Source organism: Euphorbia lathyris, chromosome 9, assembly GCF_963576675.1.
Source record: "Euphorbia lathyris chromosome 9, ddEupLath1.1, whole genome shotgun sequence".
Taxonomy (NCBI): domain Eukaryota; kingdom Viridiplantae; phylum Streptophyta; class Magnoliopsida; order Malpighiales; family Euphorbiaceae; genus Euphorbia; species Euphorbia lathyris.
Genome location: NC_088918.1, coordinates 22855014 through 22862761, shown reverse-complemented (window position 1 = coordinate 22862761; position 7748 = coordinate 22855014). Strand labels below are relative to the sequence as shown.

General features: G+C 35.4%; 1 non-coding gene across 1 annotated transcript; it reads right to left on the bottom strand.

The window, feature by feature from the left end:
• Positions 1 to 461: 461 nt before the first annotated feature.
• LOC136207590 (small nucleolar RNA R71) lies at positions 462 to 568 on the bottom strand. The gene has a single exon (XR_010676724.1). It is a non-coding gene; the product is annotated as a small nucleolar RNA R71 (small nucleolar RNA).
• Positions 569 to 7748: the final 7180 nt, after the last annotated feature.

Sequence of the window (7748 nt, the reverse complement as noted above, 5' to 3'; positions counted from 1 at the left end):
AAAGAACACTTAAGAAAAACAAGAAAAACAACAAAAACAAAGACAAAACACCCTTAAAAACCAAAGTAGACCAGCCAGAGATTATGGCCGATCCACCGACACTTATGGATTATGCTAGGCCAGGAATGGCCGGTGTAACTAATAGTGTAGTTAGACCCCGGATAAACGCAAATCAATTTGAAATTAAGCATGCTTTGCTTAATATGTTGCAAAACAACGTAACGTTTTATGGACTACCTAACGAAAACCCTAATGCACATTTGACAAATTTCTTAGAAATTTGTGACACTTTTAAAATTACTGATGTAACAGCCGAAGCAATCAAACTTCGCCTCTTTCCTTTCACTTTGAAGGATAAGGCAAAAATTTGGTTAACTTCTATGCCTGCTGCAACATTTGAAACTTGGGACCAATTAGCCCAAGCATTTTTACAAAAATATTTTCCCTTAGCAAAAACCGCAAGAGTCATCAAAGAGTTGACTTCTTTTACACAAAATGATAATGAAACTCTTTATGAAGCTTGGGAACGTTTTAAAGAACTTCAACGTTTATGCCCACACCACCAACTGCCAGATGCACTTTTAATGCAGACATTCTATAATGGATTAAATCCTACAACTAGAGGTTCATTAGATGCTATGTCTGGAGGGTTATTTATGAAGAAGACGTCCGCCCAAGCAAGAGAACTTTTGGAAGAAATGGCAATCAACAGCAGTATGTGGCCCGCCGAGCGTGGCCATATACCGACGGCGAAACCATCATCCTCAGGTACATCATCGGTTAAAGGTATAATGAATCTTGATCCTGTAGCAATGTTACAAGCCCAATTTTCTGCCTTATCGCAAAAAATTGATAAATTTATGGCACCATGCGATCCTAATGATCCAATCCAGAGAGACATTGATTACGAAGGTATGAATGAGATAGAACAGGTAAATTTTGTCCAAGGACAAAACCAAACTACTAATCCTTATTCTAATACTTATAATCCTGGATGGAGAAATCATCCTAACTTTAACTGGAAAGATGGTAATAATAATAATAATGCAAATGCTAATCAATATCGGATAAATAATTATCAAAATCAAACAAGAGATACGATTAGCACTTTATCTTCAAAAATCGACAAATTTATTGATGCTATGAATGGAAAGGTAAGTAATCAAGACGATGGTTTTAAACGGATCGAAAGTAAATTCGATCAGCTTATCAAAAACCAATCATCTAGCATCCATAATTTGGAGGTTCAAATTGGACAACTTGCTAAATCAATTCCATCCCGCAAAGAGGGAAGTCTTCCCAGCCAAACGGAAGAAAATCCGAAAGAGCATGTTAAGGCTATCACTCTTCGCTCAGGAAAAAACTATTTAGGTCCGGAAATGCCCGAAAATTCAACTTTACCTGGAAATGATTTACCAAAATCCAAAGAAGATACATTAAAACAAAAAGATATGCCAATTGACTTTAATCCAAAACCTTTTGTACCAAAACCACCTTTTCCACACAGGGTCCGAAATAAGGACCATGATAAACAACTTATCATTTTTAGATAAACTTAAAAATTTGCATATAAATTTAACATTCATGGATGCAATTACGCAAATTCCTAACTATGGAAAATTCTTGAAAGATTTAATCTCAAAAAAGATTAGTTGGGAAGGAATTTCATCCATTTCACTTTCTGAAGAATGTAGTTCGATAGTATCAAGCAAATTACCTACTAAACTCAAAGATCCCGGATGCTTTACCATTCCGTGTACTTTGGGAAATATGTCATTCCCAAGTTGTCTTTGTGATTTAGGAGCTAGTATAAACTTGATGCCATTGTCTATTTTTGAGAAATTAGGTTTAGAAGAAGACATCAAGCGTACCAATATGGTTTTGCAATTAGCGGATCAATCCACTAAAAGACCATATGGTATAATTGAAGACGTTTTGGTGAAAGTTGACAAATTTATTTTTCCTACTGACTTTGTTATCTTAGATTTTGCTTATGATGCTAATTGTCCGCTAATCTTTGGTAGACCATTCATGAACACGGGACGTGCTCTAGTTGATGTGTCGGAAGGAAAAGTAGTTTTAAGAATAGGTGACGATAAGATCGAGTTCGATATGAATCAAGCAATGAAATATCCTATGGAGGATTTCTCTTGTATGAAGCTTGATTTAGTTGAAGAATGTGTTAATGAAATTGTTCAAAGAGAAGAAATAATGGAACCTATAATGGGTGAAGAATTAGAAGATAAGGACCCAGAGCCTTTGATTCGAGAAGATGGACCAGTTCCGCCTTCAGTAGTAGTTCCACCTAAATTAGAACTTAAAGAATTACCAAACCATTTGAGGTACAACAAAGAATATTGGGCTATTAAGGAACTTAACTTCGATTTACAATAAGCAAGAAAACTTAAGTCCGGATGGGACGGACCGTATTTAGTCGTCAAAACATTCGACTATGGTTCTTTGGAACTTGAGGAAACCAACGGTAATCGTTTTAAAGTTAACGGTAATCGATGTAAAATTTATTACGAAAATATTTCCGAAATAGGAACTAATTTCGTAACAAGATTTCCTGACATATAAATCATTTCATTTTTCTAATAGTTAGTTTTTATTATTTTTTATTTTTATTTTTGTTTTGTTTAGATTATATCATTTTATATTAGAATTTTAGATATAGAAAAATATATATCTAATGAGAATTAGAAGAAATTCAGTGATTCTCAGTTGAGAATTTGAAATTCTCAGTTGAGAATTCACATATATAGAATTCTTAAGGAGGTAAGAAATTTCTGAACTTATAGAGAATTTGGGTATAATTAGTAGCCAGGAAAATTTCTGGACTTATAGAGGATTTCAGATTCTCAGTTGAGAATTCTGATATCAAATTGAAAGGAAAATTTCTGAACTTACCGAGGATGAGGATTCTCGGTAGAGGATCAGAAATTTGGAGTTTTGACAACTGATTTCCGCAAGGAAATCAGCGTGTCGCGACCGCGGGTCAGCATCCTCGATCGCGACACGGGGAAATTATGCAAAAATTGACCCTTTTTCCAGCAGATGCAACTCTTCAGAAACGAAGCATTAAGTTTCTTCATTTCTAAAAGGGCTGTTTCATGCCTTTTCATTTCAAAAACAACACCTCTTTTCGTCCTAGGATCTTATAAATAGGTTCTAGATGTTCAGTTTTCTGTCACTTTCTTTTCATCTCTATCAGAACTATCTCTGATTTTCTTACCATTCAACAACCCAGAAATTAAGTTCAGAACCTTTCTTCCTTACTCATTCCAAACACCATGACTTCCTCAAACACTTCATCTAAGAAAGTTATTGCTTCACGCAATAAACGTGTTGATATATCAGAGCGTTACGGATGTAACTTTCCCATCTTCAATCATGATGAGGGAAGGCGCTTCTTGAAGCTTCGATACACATTCTTTGTCGGAATGCTATACATGGATGACTTTCTTAACGATCAGTTGGGAATTAAAGATGATATGAGTCGCTACATGGAACGTTTAGGATGGACCAGATTTGTTAATATGAAGTTTCCTATAATTGAAGATTGGATATTAGAGTTCTTCTGTACGGTTCGCTTTGTTAACAAGCGTCGGGTGCGTCTTAGTTTTCGTCGGGATGGCAAAACTTTCACTTTTGGATATCCAGAATTACATGCTTGGTTTGGTTTTCCCTTAAAGGATACTATCAAACGTCATCATGGAAGAGACATGACGTCTACTGACATTTGGCGAATGCTCACCGGCATCTGGCCTTTCCACCCAAAACTTGCTTATAATAAGTCTTTCTATTCCAACTCTATGCTATATTTGCATAAGTTTCTGAGTCACAGCCTGTTCGGTCGCACGTTCAGTAGTGTCGTCCAAGAATCTGATCTTTATGTCCTTGGCGATATATTTCAAGGCAACGTGGTAGATTCTTCAAAAATTCTGATGGAGGGTCTTGTTGCCGCATCTAGATCCAAGGCTAAGAAGGTTGGATTCGGGAATATTGTATGTGGAATAATTCTAGGGACCAAGGGAAGTATTTCTGTTCCTTGGAGTGATGCTGAATCTTTCCCAATGCTAGACTATGAGTTTTTAGAATATGAAGGTCTAGTGAAACGAGTATTTCGATCAGGACCCAATTTTCTTTCTGCACCAGAACGTCAAGCCTTCGTGCAGTTGAAAATAGAACGCTATAGGGCTAAGAAAATCCCGATTGAAAGGGACAAATTTTTAGCATAGCTTTTGTTTCGTTTGTTTGTAAATATGTTTCTATTCAATAAAAATCTTTCTCTTTTGCATTATTTCCTGTTTTTGATTATTTGGTTAAACTACCATTTAATTCCATAATTCTAAACTAATGCACTTATTAAATGCAAACTTAATCCATTCATTACTAATTAAATGATTAATAACTAAGTTTCAATTCCTTAAATAAAGATTCATTTAACTTACATTAATACATGCACATAAATGCTTCAATTAATTTTAGTTCCAAACCTTTCCTATTCTTAATTTAAGATCCATTAATTAAAGCATTTTTCATTTATTTTTCCATTAATAAGGATAAACCTTTGGTTTTCCTTATCATTTAATGTTTTACATTTATGTTCTTAAGTACAGATTACATTGTCCAGGAGTACAGGATCAAATTTATCAAAGAAATTACACAAATAGGAGTTAATATGCAGATTTGGGTAGCCACGAGGTGATCCGCGGCCGAGAATTAATGGATTCTCGGTAACTTCAGCAAATTTACTCCAAATTCAAACAAAAAATTCGCTGCCAAACGCAATTCGCGGCCGCGAATGGTGTATTTCTCGGTAACTTCAGCAAATTCCCACAACAATTCAAAGAAAAATTGGCTGAAAAACGCGATCCGCGGCCGCGGATACACATCCACGACCGCGACACGCGTGTTAAAGGCAACTCCAAGTCCGGATTTTTGGCCTAATTTTCAACCTTTTTCCTATTCAACCTCTACCTATTACTCTTCCTATTCCTCCTCTACTTACACCTCTTCCTATTCCAACTATACTCATTACTCTTCCTATTCCTACTCTACCTATTAAACTTCCCATTCAAACCCTATATATATACCTATTCCTTACACAAACCTTACACCACCTCCAATTTTAACCAATTCCCTACTCTAACCTCTTCCCAATACTTCCATTTTACTCTTCCCAATTTCATCATTACCCTTTTTAATCACTTACCCCTTTCAATTCAAGTCTACATACAACACTTCTACTTCATCTTCAACCTCAAGCTTTTCTCTCTTTTCATCTTTTTCATCTAAACCCTAAACACCATAACCATGCCTAGAGCAAAGCGTGTTGGACACAAGCCGGCTGTCACTGAGGCTAGTCGCCTACGGATTAGTTGCGGGGCTTATTTCGACATTCATTCTGAAGAAGAAGTTGGACGTTTCAAGCACTTTTCAAACGCCAATCGTAAGTTCGTGGATATGCAGTTTCTTGACTTTGATTCGGTAAGGAAGTTGAACTTCACTACACAAATTACTGCTTTTATTGAAACTTTGGGATGGGAAACTTTTGCTTCTATGCGTTTTCCACAAATTCAAGAGTATGTGGTTGAATTTTTGGTTACTTTGACGATGAACAAAAAGAGGACTGAAATTTCTTTTCGGAATAATGGTGTCACCTATACCGTTGATTATGAAGCTATGGGTAACATGTTTGGTTTCCCTACTAGTGATTTTTATGATAAGCCTCGGGATTTTGACAATAACTCTTTTTGGCAAACTCTTTCCGACCAAACTTCTTTTGATTCTAAAAACACTTCAAGCAAGTTGATTAAGGACAATTGTGTGTTCTTCTTTCACAAGTATTTGAGTTTTTCACTTTTTGGTCGTGTTGAGAGTTCGAAGATTCAAGTCCGGGATTTGTTTGTTTGGGATTGTTTGTTCAAGGGTTTACGGGTTGATAGTATTGGAATGATTTTTGACAATTTATATCGTGCTTCGAGGGCTCATACCACTCAAGTCCCTCTCGGTAATTTCATAACCGCTATTGTTTTGGGAGCACGGGATGAATTGGCTACTTTTGATATGTCCACCTACCATGGATATGTTCCGGTTTTGGACATTGCGGCTCTTGAGCGGGCTCATTTGTTGGTTTCTGCAGCTCCTCCGGTTTTTATTTCTTATGCTACCCGTATTGCTCATCTTCGTGGCACTATAGGTGGAGGTGCTTCTAGTTCTCATAATGTAGGTACCGAGGGAGAAGGAGCGGAGGAAGGAGCGGAAGATGTCCCACAAGCCCAAGCAACACAAGATAATGATCCGGTGGATTTAAGGAGAATTTTGAACCAAATCAATGCCAATAATCGACAAATGAATTTACGGATTGATGATTTGGTGGAGAACAACATGGTGATGAATGACAACCTCAATTCTTTGAGGCGTGCGCAAAGATCGACTCGGCATCGGATGCTTTCGTTTTTCCGACGCCGAAATGTGGAAACTTCACCAACACCTCCGGATTCCCCGGCGCATGCTTAGGTTTTATCTTTTATTTTTATCTTATCTTGTTTTCATTTCAGTTTCGTACATTTTTATTTTCTTATGTTTCGTACAATTTCAGTTTTAATTTAATTTTATGATGCATGTTTTCTTTGCTATATCTTTCATTTCTTTCCGTTTGTTTTATCTTTAACGTTTTATCTCCATTTTTGCACCAATGAGGACATGGTCCAATTTAAGTGTGGGAGGAGATATATACATATATCATTTTTATACAAACGAATGAATGAACGAATGTATGCAAATGAATGAATGAATGTATGCAACACTTGTTTGTTTTCAAAAATACAAAATGCAACGTATATTGCAACACTTTTAAGTGTATTGCAACAAATGAAAAAAATTAACATTTTTTATGAAATATCATTTTTACATTTATAAATTAATCATAAGTTAAAATTTTTACGATTATTTTTAGGTTATCATTATCGATAGAAATAAATATTTCTATACGGGTAATATTTTTCAAAATTTTTCACAAATCTTCGACACGATTTTAAGTAAAAATTGTCTCGAGTGAATGTATTTAAGTAATAAATTCTTTATTTTCAATCTCTATTTCATATCATGAAATTCATGATATAATAAATCTTATTTTAAATTTTCAATTAGGTTTATAGGCATTAAATTGAACTAACAATTTTTTTAGCTCGGTTTTGATTTTGTCTTACATTAACACCAATTGAAGTTTTTAAGGAAACTTTAGCCATAATACATGTTGAATTTTAAGTCAATATAGGATGAATGTGCTAATTTTCTTTTTCCCAAGTTATAATCAATAAATCGTATTCTTAACTTTTGGCCACGATTGAGACCAACCTTATCACAATCGAGGTATGAAAGGGAAGAAATTAATAAATAAAGCGTACTTTTGGCCACGGTTGCGACCACCCTTATCACAATCGAGGTATGAAAGGAACGTTTAAATAAGAAAAATTAAGCGTGTTTAAAGTTTAAAGTAACGATTGCGTCCACCCATGACATGGTCGGTACCTCTTAAGCGAACACAAATAAAATGCATATAAAGTTACGATCGAGACCACCCTTATCACGGGCGTAACTAAGCAAATAAATTAAACTTAATACTCATATATAATAATTCAAGTTTGGGAAAGGAAATTTGGTGCTTTGAAATGCCTTGAGATGAAAGACTCAATAACATGCGTGCTTACATCGTCCCGAATACTTCAATTTAAACATTG